At 37.6% G+C, this 16256-nt stretch overlaps 1 long non-coding RNA gene across 1 annotated transcript; it reads right to left on the minus strand.

The window, feature by feature from the left end:
• Positions 1 to 7641: 7641 nt before the first annotated feature.
• Positions 7642 to 10524, minus strand: LOC144656572 (uncharacterized). Its single transcript, XR_013571324.1, has 3 exons — positions 9767 to 10524; positions 8618 to 8674; positions 7642 to 8145 (listed from the first exon to the last, which is right to left on the minus strand). It is a non-coding gene; the product is annotated as an uncharacterized LOC144656572 (long non-coding RNA).
• Positions 10525 to 16256: the final 5732 nt, after the last annotated feature.

A 16256-nucleotide genomic window follows, 5' to 3' on the forward strand; every position in this document is an offset into this window, starting at 1 on the left:
CGTTTCGATAGGGAAATATGACTTTTCTCCTTCCTGCGCACTCAGTTCAAATGGGCTAAGATTATTCCGCGGAAAGCCTGGCAAACTCAAGATCACTCAAGCCTCAAGCGCTTGCGGTGACCGAAATATTTTTGAATCAAGAGGTCGGTTGTCGGTCATTATCCCGCGCGCGTTTGGATGGCGAAATACGCCTTGCTGCCGCCTTCGATTGAGCAACAGCAAACATCACATCGCTTCCAACAAACTGTTTTCTTTGTAGGGGGGTCGATAGTTTTATACGGTTGAATTTCACATATTAATAACAAAAGTGCCAAGGGAAAATGAGTGTTTACGTTTCGTCTTCGAGAAGCCTTATGTACCGAGAAGATTTATGAAAATTTAAATACACAGACTAATGAATAAGTGCCAAGCCATTTGTTAAACGTATTGTTGTAATTGTATTTGACACTTTGATCTATTGTTGACTTTGAGCACTTGTATACCTCTCTCATTTGATATGCGATTTTGACTTGAGAACAACATTAAGCCAACGTCAAAGAGTACGTTGTCGGTTAAACATTTTGTTTTGATTATAGTTTTATAACAATAACTGGTGACTTAAATATTTCAGACAATCTCCGAGGAGAAACAGTTTTCCAATGCCAAAACTGGTGAAAAACGCTTCGAGCGAATAACTGTCAACAGAACATACTGTGCTTTCTATCGGACATAGTGTTCGAGAGTGACACGCCAATGTTTTGCACGACGAAATTAAAAGTGATCTCGTTTCCTTAAAAGGTGGTGTAGTGGACGAGATCGAAACGCACATGATGACTGTAATAAGAAGGCGTGTGTTCAGCTTGTATGCGCCGATCCCTGGAACGGAACAAGTGAGTTTAAATCCCTGCGGCAAATGTTTCGCTTAGCTTATCTAGTTATAACGAGCAACGACTTCGTGAACTGCAATGTTTACATCGTTTTCACGACAGTCAAAAGCTGAGAAAACATCACAACTTGTAGAGTTTAATATTAAAACTTCGTGAAAAGTTCACTATTATGAAAATAGCAACCGGTTACCATTGTAACCCGTAAGTTATAACAAGTTTATCGGAGTAATCATCTTCTTAATCTCAGCGAGTTACAATGGTAACCCGTTGAACTGTGACTACAATCCTCTGTCGCGCCCTAAAAAATCAAAGTGGCTGTAAGCCACTGAACTCGGAAAATTAATTATGAAACAAGAAAAAAAATCCGCGATTTTGACGTGGCAGAATTTACCGGTGTTTTATTTTCGCAATTTGTACAGAAGCCTGTGAGTACGTTATTAACATTGAAAATATGTACAAAACGTTAAAAAAATACGTTTCGCAGGCCTTCATTTCGGTTAACTTACAATGCACTCTAGTAAGCCTGTTTACTGTTAATAACTGCATTTTTTATGGGAAACACATTTTTGAACTTAAAATTGATCACCCTCTACTCAAGCTATTTGGTGGCCCAGTGGTTAGATATTTTGCTCGTGATGTGATCGGCCCGGGTTCGATTCCATAAAATCCCTTTTTGTAACATTTTCTTTTTTTCTTATTTTCTCTTTTTTTAACATTGAGTGCAACTATTGAAGACGATGAAATCCCGCATGCCTTGGCTATAGCTCGCTTACTCGTATCAGTGTTTCTGCTGAGTTGAAAGACTGCCGCTCTTTTATCTGCGGCGATAACTTTCTCAAAAACCATTCTAAGATTGGGCCTTTCCCGCTTTTCTGTTTATGCACCGATCTATTTAACGTGTGCATTAGGCTAGGTGTTCAGCGGGATTTCTTTTATAGCCATTTTGCAACAAAAAATGTTTCATGCTGCCCACAACAGTAACACCCCCTTTTCCCGAGAAAATAACAGCGTTTTGTGATTGTTCGAACGACTAGATTTCGTGACCTGAACTCACGCTATATAACGTATGCACAATCTTGTAGCAGGAAGCTTAGCAATACGGATTCCATTTGGGACAGAAAACTGCGATTTAGTATATGAAAACCGTCGTTTGCAATAGTTTAATATCAACCACCAGCCCGTCACGCGTAATTTCATTTGCCACGCTTTGACATGGATAATTGTGCAATATGAATAAATAAATCATTATTTATTATTATAATTTGTGTAGCGCGCGGATATTTTAAAGGAAGCGCGCGCTTTCTTTTCGAAGGAAACGACTCGATTGTTGCGTCACTTGCGACAACGGACAAAGACTAGAAAGCTTTCGGAAAGCAACGTAGCTCTTGCTTTCGAAAGAAAACCTAGATTCGGTAGTGAAACTGAAGAAAAATGGATTTGACTGCTATTGAAAGGATTTGCAAGAATACGATGATGAAAGCTCTATTGACAGATTACAAAGAGCGCTCCGAGAACTGGAGAAAAGAGTTGAAAGGTATTTTGAAGACTTGAGTGATATTGAAAAAAATGTGCAAGCAAGCACATGCGGATGTAGGGAGGTCCAGCTGAAAGCTAAAGTGGAGAAGAAGATGGCGAAGAGAGATGCTGAGATACAAGACAAGTTGTTCTCAGCTGTTAAATGGATGCTGTGTTTCAAGGCGGCTAAACGCGCTCTTGTAGGTAGAATAAGCGTGTTTGTTGACGGATGCTAATGCTATATTGATTTTAAAGTAATTTTACTGACGAATCTACTCGAAAAGAAGAGTTGAAAAGTAAGTGTGCAATAATTGATCACCTAAGAGAGCTTAAAAGAGGCAGAATGCACGGGCATGTGTCGGTATCCCGCGTTACCCGCGGGAAGTGAACACGGAAGATCCCGAGATTTCAGAATATTCTTGAGTCCTTTTTAAATCGGAAAGAGATGAATGAGTCTTAGTAACAGTTTGTTTACAATCGGTTTACTTTGTATGTTGAACACAACCAAAGCGCAAAAGAACGGTTTACAACGGTTTACAACGGTTTACAGAGACAATAAAAGATGATCATCAAAATTCTTTTTTAAATTGCTGTAAACCGTGTAAACCATTTGTAAACCGTTAAAATAAGCACAAATCCTCTTGTAAACCGTTCAAAATCACAGTATTTATAGTCATTTAACGTTCTAGCGAGTAACTTGGCATCATGGATTCCATTTAGAACAAACAACTGCGATTTAGTATAGGAAAACCGTCGTTTGCAATAGTTTTATATTAACCACCAGTCCGTCACGAGTCATTTGATTTGACACGCTTGGGACGAAATCGCGTGACGTAATTTTATAGTTTAATCCACCAAAAACATTGTTTTGTTTTTTCTTTACAAACTGAATTCGCGATATCTCACTTTATCACGCTTGAGACGTAATCGCGCGAGAGAACTTTCGTTCCTTTCCTTTCAAATGCGAAATTTGTTAAATTTCTTTTCGTTCTCTGCACTGAACGGTTCTCGGTTTTATTCCGAAATTTGGGTTCACTTTAATATACTCATTGTATGCTCTATTCTTTTGTAAATCAAAAACGGTATCGGGGAAAGCGATACAAATAGTTCTAATTACAACAAGTTACGTACATGAAAATCTCGTTTTATTTTATTCTTAAGTTTTAGAGGCAGATTCTTCACTTAAAAAAACGAACAAAACAATATAGCATCAGCTTGCGTCAACAAACACACCTATTCTTCCTGCAAAAGCATCTAGGGCAGCCTTGAAAAGATACATGCCTGCGACAGTCACTTTTAAGATTACTTAGAAAAAGTCATTTTTACCGCCCCGTCCCCCATTTCAATGTTGTGAAATGAATGATTATTTGCGCTGTATGTTGGGGAGCTCAACATTGTAGTATGTTGCAGTATATTGGGAAACTCAATGTTGTAAAATGAAGGATTCTTTGCGGCTCAATGTTGTGAAGAATTATTTGGCAGTATGTTGGCGAGCTTAACATTGATACCGCCTTGTCCCCCATTTCAATGTTGTGAAATGAAGGATTCTTTGCGCAGTATGTTGGGGAGCTCAACATTGAAATGGACAGTGAGGAGAAAAAGAATGAATTTGGATATCGTGGCAACACTTTTAACGAGCTAGGGCTACAAAAAAACACTGTAAATACAATATACATGTACTCAAGCAGTAGCTCCTGACTCAAACAATATCCAATGAAACAAAGCATTCTACGCCAAGAAGACTAATATATCTATAAATTATAAGATCAAAAAACAAGATTTAAAATTCTTTTCATGATTCACCAATGCTTGAAAAGTGATGTTGTCCAAAAACAAAACAACTTAGAACACTAATACGGCAAAAGATAAATAAATAAATAAATAAATTAATTAATTAATTAATTAATTAATTAAAAAAAAATAAAAAAAGACCAATTCCTAGAGCCGTAGGGTCGCATCTTCACGCGGGGAGAGTTTATTCGGCCCCCAAGCCATTTAGAATAAACCCTATACTGGAAGATTCGAACCCGCGACTTTGAGGTGATGAAGCTACATCAGCCGCCGGCAGCGATGCCACTTCGCCACCTCGGGAATCCCTTGGGTTGATACTAAAAAATTTGAATGTGTATACTTGGTAATAATTAATTAACTTCCGCCGGAAACTGGCTGAAATCGAGGCTAAGATTATTTCGCGGCAGTGAAACTTATTTCAAACCCGGCGAAAGGTTTTTGGACCAGGCGGTGAGTCGTTCGTCATTATCATGCGCGTTTCGATAGGGAAATATGACTTTTCTCCTTCCTGCGCACTCAGTTCAAATGGGCTAAGATTATTCTGCGGAAAGCCTGGCAAACTCAAGATCACTCAAGCCTCAAGCGCTTGCGGTGACCGAAATATTTTTGAATCAAGAGGTCGGTTGTCGGTCATTATCCCGCGCGTTTGGATGGCGAAATACGCCTTGCTGCCGCCTTCGATTGAGCAACAGCAAACATCACATCGCTTCCAACAAACTGTTTTCTTTGTCGATAGTTTTATACGGTTGAAATTCACATATTAATAACAAAAGTGCCAAGGGAAAATGAGTGTTTACGTTTCGTCTTCGAGAAGCCTTATGTACCGAGAAGATTTATGAAAATTTAAATACACAGACTAATGAATAAGTGCCAAGCCATTTGTTAAACGTATTGTTGTAATTGTATTTGACACTTTGATCTATTGTTGACTTTGAGCACTTGTATACCTCTCTCATTTGATATGCGATTTTGACTTGAGAACAACATTAAGCCAACGTCAAAGAGTACGTTGTCGGTTAAACATTTTGTTTTGATTATAGTTTTATAACAATAACTGGTGACTTAAATATTTCAGACAATCTCCGAGGAGAAACAGTTTTCCAATGCCAAAACTGGTGAAAAACGCTTCGATTGAATAACTGTCAACAGAACATACAGTGCTTTCTATCGGACATAGTGTTCGAGAGTGACACGCCAATGTTTTGCACGACGAAATTAAAAGTGATCTCGTTTCCTTAAAAGGTGGTGTAGTGGACGAGATCGAAACGCACATGATGACTGTAATAAGAAGGCGTGTGTTCAGCTTGTATGCGCCGATCCCTGGAACGGAACAAGTGAGTTTAAATCCCTGCGGCAAATGTTTCGCTTAGCTTATCTAGTTATAACGAGCAACGACTTCGTGAACTGCAATGTTTACATCGTTTTCACGACAGTCAAAAGCTGAGAAAACATCACAACTTGTAGAGTTTAATATTAAAACTTCGTGAAAAGTTCACTATTATGCAAATAGCAACGGGTCACCATTGTAACCCGTAAGTTATAACAAGTTTATCGGAGTAATCATATTCTTAATCTCAGCGAGTTACAATGGTAACCCGTTGAACTGTGACTACAATCCTCTGTCGCGCCCTAAAAAATCAAAGTGGCTGTAAGCCACTGAACTCGGAAAATTAATTATGAAACAAGAAAAAAAATCCGCGATTTTGACGTGGAAGAATTTACCGGTGTTTTATTTTCGCAATTTGTACAGAAGCCTGTGAGTACGTTATTAACATTGAAAATATGTACAAAGCGTTAAAAAAATACGTTTCGCAGGCCTTCATTTCGGTTAACTTACAATGAACTCTAGTAAGCCTGTTTACTGTTAATAACTGCATTTTTTATGGGAAACACATTTTTGAACTTAAAATTGATCACCCTCTACTCAAGCTATTTGGTGGCCCAGTGGTTAGATATTTTGCTCGTGATGTGATCGGCCCGGGTTCGATTCCATAAAATCCCTTTTTGTAACATTTTCTTTTTTTCTTATTTTCTCTTTTTTTAACATTGAGTGCAACTATTGCAGACGATGAAATCCCGCATGCCTTGGCTATAGTTCGCTTACTCGTATCAGTGTTTCTGCTGAGTTGAAAGACTGCCGCTCTTTTATCTGCGGCGATAACTTTCTCAAAAACCATTCTAAGATTGGGCCTTTCCCGCTTTTCTGTTTATGCACCGATCTATTTAACGTGTGCATTAGGCTAGGTGTTCAGCGGGATTTCTTTTATAGCCATTTTGCAACAAAAAATGTTTCATGCTGCCCACAACAGTAACACCCCCTTTTCCTGAGAAAATAACAGTTTTGTGATTGTTCGAACGACTAGATTTCGTGACCTGAACTCACGCTATATAACGTATGCACAATCTTGTAGCAGGAAGCTTAGCAATACGGATTCCATTTGGGACAGAAAACTGCGATTTAGTATATGAAAACCGTCGTTTGCAATAGTTTAATATCAACCACCAGCCCGTCACGCGTAATTTCATTTGCCACGCTTTGACATGGATAATTGTGCAATATGAATAAATAAATCATTATTTATTATTATAATTTGTGTAGCGCGCGGATATTTTAAAGGAAGCGCGCGCTTTCTTTTCGAAGGAAACGACTCGATTGTTGCGTCACTTGCGACAACGGACAAAGACTAGAAAGCTTTCGGAAAGCAACGTAGCTCTTGCTTTCGAAAGAAAACCTAGATTCGGTAGTGAAACTGAAGAAAAATGGATTTGACTGCTATTGAAAGGATTTGCAAGAATACGATGATGAAAGCTCTATTGACAGATTACAAAGAGCGCTCCGAGAACTGGAGAAAAGAGTTGAAAGGTATTTTGAAGACTTGAGTGATATTGAAAAAAATGCACAGTAATTTTCAGAGAGTTGTTTCAACTCCAAAAGTGGAGTTAAAATTTTAGGTTAAAAATAACTCCTTTTTAAGGGTTATTTTAACTCCTTTATTTAACTCCCATTTTGGTGTTAAAATAACTCTACTAGAGGAGTTTGTTTAACTCTACAAAAGGAGTTATTTTAACTCTATATGGGAGTTAATGTAACTCTAAAAGTGGAGTTAAAAATAACTCATTTTTGGGGTTATTTTAACTCCAATTTTGGGGTTAAATTAACTCTAGTGGGGAGTCACTTTAACTCTACAAAAGAGTTATTTGAACTCTATATGGGAGTTACTGTAACTCCAAAAGTGGAGTTAAACATTTAGGTTAAAAATAACTCCTTTTTAAGGGTCATTTTGACTTCCAAATTTTACTTCAATTTTGGAGTTGTAATAGCTCCAACAAGGGAGTCACTTCAACTCTACTTCATCAAAGAAAAGAGTTATTTTGACTCCATAATCAGGGTTACAAATACTCTGTTACCAGAGTTAAAGTAACTCAGGTGCATTCGCCCTATTTAGTAAAGCAACATCACACAAATTGACTGTTAACTTTTACATCTTTAATTCAGTCATAGTTCATTTTCTTATTTGGACATGAGTTTAATACACTGTACATAATTTGTATTAAAAATGACAATAATGTAAATTTCTACTATTGATATCAATAAATAAAGAATCTACAAGTATGTATAATTAAAACATTTTATTAAATACTAACAATTCTCTTAAAATTTGAGCTCATACAACATGTATGATAATACATCAAAATTCAATCTGTTCATTTGAACTGCCACAGGTTTACAATTTAATTTTCATGAACAGGAACAAGATTGCATAAACCACAGTTAACAGGAAAATATTATATGCATTTATTTTTCAGGAAGCAAACTCTTCCATCTAAATCAGACCCACTGGCAATCAAAATCTAAAGTAAATTTTAAAAACACAATCAATAAAAAGTATAAATTGGCATAACATAAAATTATCATTCCTAACTTATTTATCTGCAGCTTTTCCCTTGTTGGCCAGCTTGTGTTGGTATTTTTCTGTAAAGATAAAACAGAACTTTTAGAGTTGTAGAAAGTTAACATAAATTGCAGTTATGTACCAGCCATCAAGGTTTGACAGAACAGAAGCCTAAGTAATGAAGTCCATAATATTTAAACATTTAAAACAATGTGGTCACTCATTTGGACACAAGCTTTAAGATCTGGCAAAAATGCCACCACTCGCTTAGTGTACCAAATATCAAGATCTCACATCGTGGAGCCCTGAATAAATTCTAATATACATGTCATCTCACCCACTGTAAGTGTGGATTTTTAATGTTACATTGCATAGTCAAAATGGCTGAAGGCCCTCTAGTTAAAAGGTGAATGCTGCTTTCATTAAAACAGAGCAGCTTCCAGTCTGAAAAGATTTGAATGTTAAAAAAAGCTTCATTCATTCATCCATACCTGTAGCTACCATTTTAAAACCAAACTGTTAATTAATTTTTAGATGAAGGTTGAAACTTACCCTAACAGGTAAATAAATACGAGGATTGCTTGCATTACCCTCCAATACAATGAGTATCTGAAAAAAGATTAAAAATAAAGTTTTTGGGTTACAGAACAATATTATTGATGGTCCACTCAGGCCCCACTGACATGGAAAGAGGATGACCCTAGGACTAGGATCATCAGAGCGGATGTTCGAAGTGCTAGGATCATCCTACCTCTCAGACAGGTTGATACGTCTGCAAGGATGATCCTAGCACCAGGGCCAAATGCAACCTTTTACCAGTGTTTGTAAACTAAAAGCTAAAAACACATTGCATAATATTGTGCTCAGACGATTCGAGTCCATGTACTAGGATAATCTTATTTTTACATAACAAGAGGATGGTTCTGGTGCTACCTTCATGTAGGAACATCCTCTTTTAAATTAAAATGGGGTCTCAGTTCTGTGAGCTACTATTCACATAAAGAAACTTAATATTACAGCTCAAGTGGTGCAAGGTGTTTACATGTATGCACATGAAACTGCAAATTATGGAAGAGAAGCTATCCAAATTTTGTGTTGGGATTCAGAGATACATGTATCAATGCAAAACATAAAATTGCAAACTATTTATCAGTGCCACCAAAAAAACTATTTATTAGTGCAACAGTCAATGTAGATGATAAGTCAATTCAATTCGCATACTCAGCTAACATGTAAGGTTTATATGTTTTCCATCCAGTGATTTCTTTGATTTTTCTATTAGCCCTTAAATTTAGTCAGTAACAAATCCTTTGCATATCTTCAGTTAACAATTTACTAAATATGCAAACTGACAAAAATTATTGCCTATCAGATAATCAGAATCAGCAGAATCCATCACTCTAAATTTTGCCATATACAACTAACGCACATGCAGTTTGTTTTCGCCTGTATACAACTGTAGTAAGATTTTGGTCCTTAGCATACAATCCCGATTTCTTGAACCCTTGGTCTATCGAAATTCCCAACTTTCCGAACCTATTTTCTTTCCCTTGTATAGTACATCTCTGTTATTTAACCCTCGATTATTTAACGCAATTTTAGTTCCTTCGGGAGGTTCGAGTAAGGGATTCTACTGGATTGACTTGATAATACAACCGCCTCGTTTTAGATCTTTTAAGCGCTAAAATCAATTAAGCTTACCTTTCACGAAGTTATCATTCCATAAGGCTGTAAAATGCATCTTTTTGAAGGTGACCTATCGATTAAAAACTACCTTACGATGACTCAACCGTGCGTCGATGAAACGTTACCTGAAAATGGCGGCCGAATATTTCAAATCCGTTGCCGAGTAGGCCCGGAACGAATCACGTGGTCTGTAAAAATTAATAATTGAAAGCAGACTTCCGGTCGCGCCAGGTCGCGCCCGACTTTCTGCAATTCTATCGGGTTTCGCTTATGAACGAAGCATTCCCACGGTTGAAAAATTCTTGGATTGCAAGCAAAAGGTTCCTTTAGACAAAACACTGGGATTCCAAACAGAAGGCTCTTTAGATTCCATTAAATTTATGCGCGCAGCGCGCGACTCGCCGGGCATGTTCTAAGCTTGTTCAGGACTCGTGTGGAGTTAGGTATACCGACGACATTTGCGTGTCAGTGATGCAACTAAATGAGTAGAGGCTTTGGGGTTTATAAATAAAGTCTCCCTGCAAGCGGAGTTGAAGTAACTCCACGAAAATAATTCTTAAACTAGAGTTTTAACTCTTCCTAGAGAGTTAAAATCACTCCACAATTACTCCCTAAGTGGAGTTATAATAACACCTTAAAAATGACTCCAAAAGAGGAGTTCATTTAACTCCTCTTGCAGAGTTAAATTGGAATTTAACTCCATGAAGGAGTTACATTTAACTCCGTAATCAGAGTTGTAATAACTCCCCACAGTGTAACTCCAATTTAGGAGTTAATCAACTCCTCTATTGGGGCGAATTACTCTTTTTTTGGAGTTAAAATTACTCCTTTAGGAGTTAAAATAACTCCATAAAAAATAACTCCACCTTGAGGAGTTAGTTTAACCCCTTTACAGGAGTTAAAATAACTCTTTGAAAATTACTGTGTGTGCAAGCAAGCACATGCGGATGTAGGGAGGTCCAGCTGAAAGCTAAAGTGGAGAAGAAGATGGCGAAGAGAGATGCTGAGATACAAGACAAGTTGTTCTCGCTGTTAAATGGATGCTGTGTTTCAAGGCGGCTAAACGCGCTCTTGTAGGTAGAATAAGCGTGTTTGTTGACGGATGCTAATGCTATATTGATTTTAAAGTAATTTTACTGACGAATCTACTCGAAAAGAAGAGTTGAAAAGTAAGTGTGCAATAATTGATCACCTAAGAGAGCTTAAAAGAGGCAGAATGCACGGGCATGTGTCGGTATCCCGCGTTACCCGCGGGAAGTGAACACGGAAGATCCCGAGATTTCAGAATATTCTTGAGTCCTTTTTAAATCGGAAAGAGATGAATGAGTCTTAGTAACAGTTTGTTTACAATCGGTTTACTTTGTATGTTGAACACAACCAAAGCGCAAAAGAACGGTTTACAACGGTTTACAACGGTTTACAGAGACAATAAAAGATGATCATCAAAATTCTTTTTTAAATTGCTGTAAACCGTGTAAACCATTTGTAAACCGTTAAAATAAGCACAAATCCTCTTGTAAACCGTTCAAAATCACAGTATTTATAGTCATTTAACGTTCTAGCGAGTAACTTGGCATCATGGATTCCATTTAGAACAAACAACTGCGATTTAGTATAGGAAAACCGTCGTTTGCAATAGTTTTATATTAACCACCAGTCCGTCACGAGTCATTTGATTTGACACGCTTGGGACGAAATCGCGTGACGTAATTTTATACTTTAATCCACCAAAAACATTGTTTTGTTTTTTCTTTACAAACTGAATTCGCGATATCTCACTTTATCACGCTTGAGACGTAATCGCGCGAGAGAACTTTCGTTCCTTTCCTTTCAAATGCGAAATTTGTTAAATTTCTTTTCGTTCTCTGCACTGAACGGTTCTCGGTTTTATTCCGAAATTTGGGTTCAATTTAATATACTCATTGTATGCTCTATTCTTTTGTAAATCAAAAACGGTATCGGGGAAAGCGATACAAATAGTTCTAATTACAACAAGTTACGTACATGAAAATCTCGTTTTATTTTATTCTTAAGTTTTAGAGGCAGATTCTTCACTTAAAAAACGAACAAAACAATATAGCATCAGCTTGCGTCAACAAACACACCTATTCTTCCTGCAAAAGCATCTAGGGCAGCCTTGAAAAGATACATGCCTGCGACAGTCACTTTTAAGATTACTTAGAAAAAGTCATTTTTACCGCCCCGTCCCCCATTTCAATGTTGTGAAATGAATGATTATTTGCGCTGTATGTTGGGGAGCTCAACATTGTAGTATGTTGCAGTATATTGGGAAACTCAATGTTGTAAAATGAAGGATTCTTTGCGGCTCAATGTTGTGAAGAATTATTTGGCAGTATGTTGGCGAGCTTAACATTGATACCGCCTTGTCCCCCATTTCAATGTTGTGAAATGAAGGATTCTTTGCGCAGTATGTTGGGGAGCTCAACATTGAAATGGACAGTGAGGAGAAAAAGAATGAATTTGGATATCGTGGCAACACTTTTAACGAGCTAGGGCTACAAAAAAACACTGTAAATACAATATACATGTACTCAAGCAGTAGCTCCTGACTCAAACAATATCCAATGAAACAAAGCATTCTACGCCAAGAAGACTAATATATCTATAAATTATAAGATCAAAAAACAAGATTTAAAATTTTTTTCATGATTCACCAATGCTTGAAAAGTGATGTTGTCCAAAAACAAAACAACTTAGAACACTAATACGGCAAAAGATAAATAAATAAATAAATAAATAAATTAATTAATTAATTAATTAATTAAAAAAAAAATAAAAAAAGACCAATTCCTAGAGCCGTAGGGTCGCATCTTCACGCGGGGAGAGTTTATTCGGCCCCCAAGCCATTTAGAATAAACCCTATACTGGAAGATTCGAACCCGCGACTTTGAGGTGATGAAGCTACATCAGCCGCCGGCAGCGATGCCACTTCGCCACCTCGGGAATCCCTTGGGTTGATACTAAAAAATTTGAATGTGTATACTTGGTAATAATTAATTAACTTCCGCCGGAAACTGGCTGAAATCGAGGCTAAGATTATTTCGCGGCAGTGAAACTTATTTCAAACCCGGCGAAAGGTTTTTGGACCAGGCGGTGAGTCGTTCGTCATTATCATGCGCGTTTCGATAGGGAAATATGACTTTTCTCCTTCCTGCGCACTCAGTTCAAATGGGCTAAGATAATTCCGCGGAAAGCCTGGCAAACTCAAGATCACTCAAGCCTCAAGCGCTTGCGGTGACCGAAATATTTTTGAATCAAGAGGTCGGTTGTCGGTCATTATCCCGCGCGTTTGGATGGCGAAATACGCCTTGCTGCCGCCTTCGATTGAGCAACAGCAAACATCACATCGCTTCCAACAAACTGTTTTCTTTGTCGATAGTTTTATACGGTTGAAATTCACATATTAATAACAAAAGTGCCAAGGGAAAATGAGTGTTTACGTTTCGTCTTCGAGAAGCCTTATGTACCGAGAAGATTTATGAAAATTTAAATACACAGACTAATGAATAAGTGCCAAGCCATTTGTTAAACGTATTGTTGTAATTGTATTTGTCACTTTGATCTATTGTTGACTTTGAGCACTTGTATACCTCTCTCATTTGATATGCGATTTTGACTTGAGAACAACATTAAGCCAACGTCAAAGAGTACGTTGTCGGTTAAACATTTTGTTTTGATTATAGTTTTATAACAATAACTGGTGACTTAAATATTTCAGACAATCTCCGAGGAGAAACAGTTTTCCAATGCCAAAACTGGTGAAAAACGCTTCGATTGAATAACTGTCAACAGAACATACAGTGCTTTCTATCGGACATAGTGTTCGAGAGTGACACGCCAATGTTTTGCACGACGAAATTAAAAGTGATCTCGTTTCCTTAAAAGGTGGTGTAGTGGACGAGATCGAAACGCACATGATGACTGTAATAAGAAGGCGTGTGTTCAGCTTGTATGCGCCGATCCCTGGAACGGAACAAGTGAGTTTAAATCCCTGCGGCAAATGTTTCGCTTAGCTTATCTAGTTATAACGAGCAACGACTTCGTGAACTGCAATGTTTACATCGTTTTCACGACAGTCAAAAGCTGAGAAAACATCACAACTTGTAGAGTTTAATATTAAAACTTCGTGAAAAGTTCACTATTATGCAAATAGCAACGGGTCACCATTGTAACCCGTAAGTTATAACAAGTTTATCGGAGTAATCATATTCTTAATCTCAGCGAGTTACAATGGTAACCCGTTGAACTGTGACTACAATCCTCTGTCGCGCCCTAAAAAATCAAAGTGGCTGTAAGCCACTGAACTCGGAAAATTAATTATGAAACAAGAAAAAAAATCCGCGATTTTGACGTGGCAGAATTTACCGGTGTTTTATTTTCGCAATTTGTACAGAAGCCTGTGAGTACGTTATTAACATTGAAAATATGTACAAAGCGTTAAAAAAATACGTTTCGCAGGCCTTCATTTCGGTTAACTTACAATGAACTCTAGTAAGCCTGTTTACTGTTAATAACTGCATTTTTTATGGGAAACACATTTTTGAACTTAAAATTGATCACCCTCTACTCAAGCTATTTGGTGGCCCAGTGGTTAGATATTTTGCTCGTGATGTGATCGGCCCGGGTTCGATTCCATAAAATCCCTTTTTGTAACATTTTCTTTTTTTCTTATTTTCTCTTTTTTTAACATTGAGTGCAACTATTGCAGACGATGAAATCCCGCATGCCTTGGCTATAGTTCGCTTACTCGCATCAGTGTTTCTGCTGAGTTGAAAGACTGCCGCTCTTTTATCTGCGGCGATAACTTTCTCAAAAACCATTCTAAGATTGGGCCTTTCCCGCTTTTCTGTTTATGCACCGATCTATTTAACGTGTGCATTAGGCTAGGTGTTCAGCGGGATTTCTTTTATAGCCATTTTGCAACAAAAAATGTTTCATGCTGCCCACAACAGTAACACCCCCTTTTCCCGAGAAAATAACAGTTTTGTGATTGTTCGAACGACTAGATTTCGTGACCTGAACTCACGCTATATAACGTATGCACAATCTTGTAGCAGGAAGCTTAGCAATACGGATTCCATTTGGGACAGAAAACTGCGATTTAGTATATGAAAACCGTCGTTTGCAATAGTTTAATATCAACCACCAGCCCGTCACGCGTAATTTCATTTGCCACGCTTTGACATGGATAATTGTGCAATATGAATAAATAAATCATTATTTATTATTATAATTTGTGTAGCGCGCGGATATTTTAAAGGAAGCGCGCGCTTTCTTTTCGAAGGAAACGACTCGATTGTTGCGTCACTTGCGACAACGGACAAAGACTAGAAAGCTTTCGGAAAGCAACGTAGCTCTTGCTTTCGAAAGAAAACCTAGATTCGGTAGTGAAACTGAAGAAAAATGGATTTGACTGCTATTGAAAGGATTTGCAAGAATACGATGATGAAAGCTCTATTGACAGATTACAAAGAGCGCTCCGAGAACTGGAGAAAAGAGTTGAAAGGTATTTTGAAGACTTGAGTGATATTGAAAAAAATGTGCAAGCAAGCACATGCGGATGTAGGGAGGTCCAGCTGAAAGCTAAAGTGGAGAAGAAGATGGCGAAGAGAGATGCTGAGATACAAGACAAGTTGTTCTCAGCTGTTAAATGGATGCTGTGTTTCAAGGCGGCTAAACGCGCTCTTGTAGGTAGAATAAGCGTGTTTGTTGACGGATGCTAATGCTATATTGATTTTAAAGTAATTTTACTGACGAATCTACTCGAAAAGAAGAGTTGAAAAGTAAGTGTGCAATAATTGATCACCTAAGAGAGCTTAAAAGAGGCAGAATGCACGGGCATGTGTCGGTATCCCGCGTTACCCGCGGGAAGTGAACACGGAAGATCCCGAGATTTCAGAATATTCTTGAGTCCTTTTTAAATCGAAAAGAGATGAATGAGTCTTAGTAACAGTTTGTTTACAATCGGTTTACTTTGTATGTTGAACACAACCAAAGCGCAAAAGAACGGTTTACAACGGTTTACAACGGTTTACAGAGACAATAAAAGATGATCATCAAAATTCTTTTTTAAATTGCTGTAAACCGTGTAAACCATTTGTAAACCGTTAAAATAAGCACAAATCCTCTTGTAAACCGTTCAAAATCACAGTATTTATAGTCATTTAACGTTCTAGCGAGTAACTTGGCATCATGGATTCCATTTAGAACAAACAACTGCGATTTAGTATAGGAAAACCGTCGTTTGCAATAGTTTTATATTAACCACCAGTCCGTCACGAGTCATTTGATTTGACACGCTTGGGACGAAATCGCGTGACGTAATTTTATAGTTTAATCCACCAAAAACATTGTTTTGTTTTTTCTTTACAAACTGAATTCGCGATATCTCACTTTATCACGCTTGAGACGTAATCGCGCGAGAGAACTTTCGTTCCTTTCCTTTCAAATGCGAAATTTGTTAAATTTCTTTTCGTTCTCTGCA

This window comes from Oculina patagonica, chromosome 6 (genome assembly GCF_052425735.1).
Source record: "Oculina patagonica isolate OP01 chromosome 6, crgOcupat, whole genome shotgun sequence".
Classification (NCBI taxonomy): Eukaryota; Metazoa; Cnidaria; class Anthozoa; order Scleractinia; family Oculinidae; genus Oculina; species Oculina patagonica.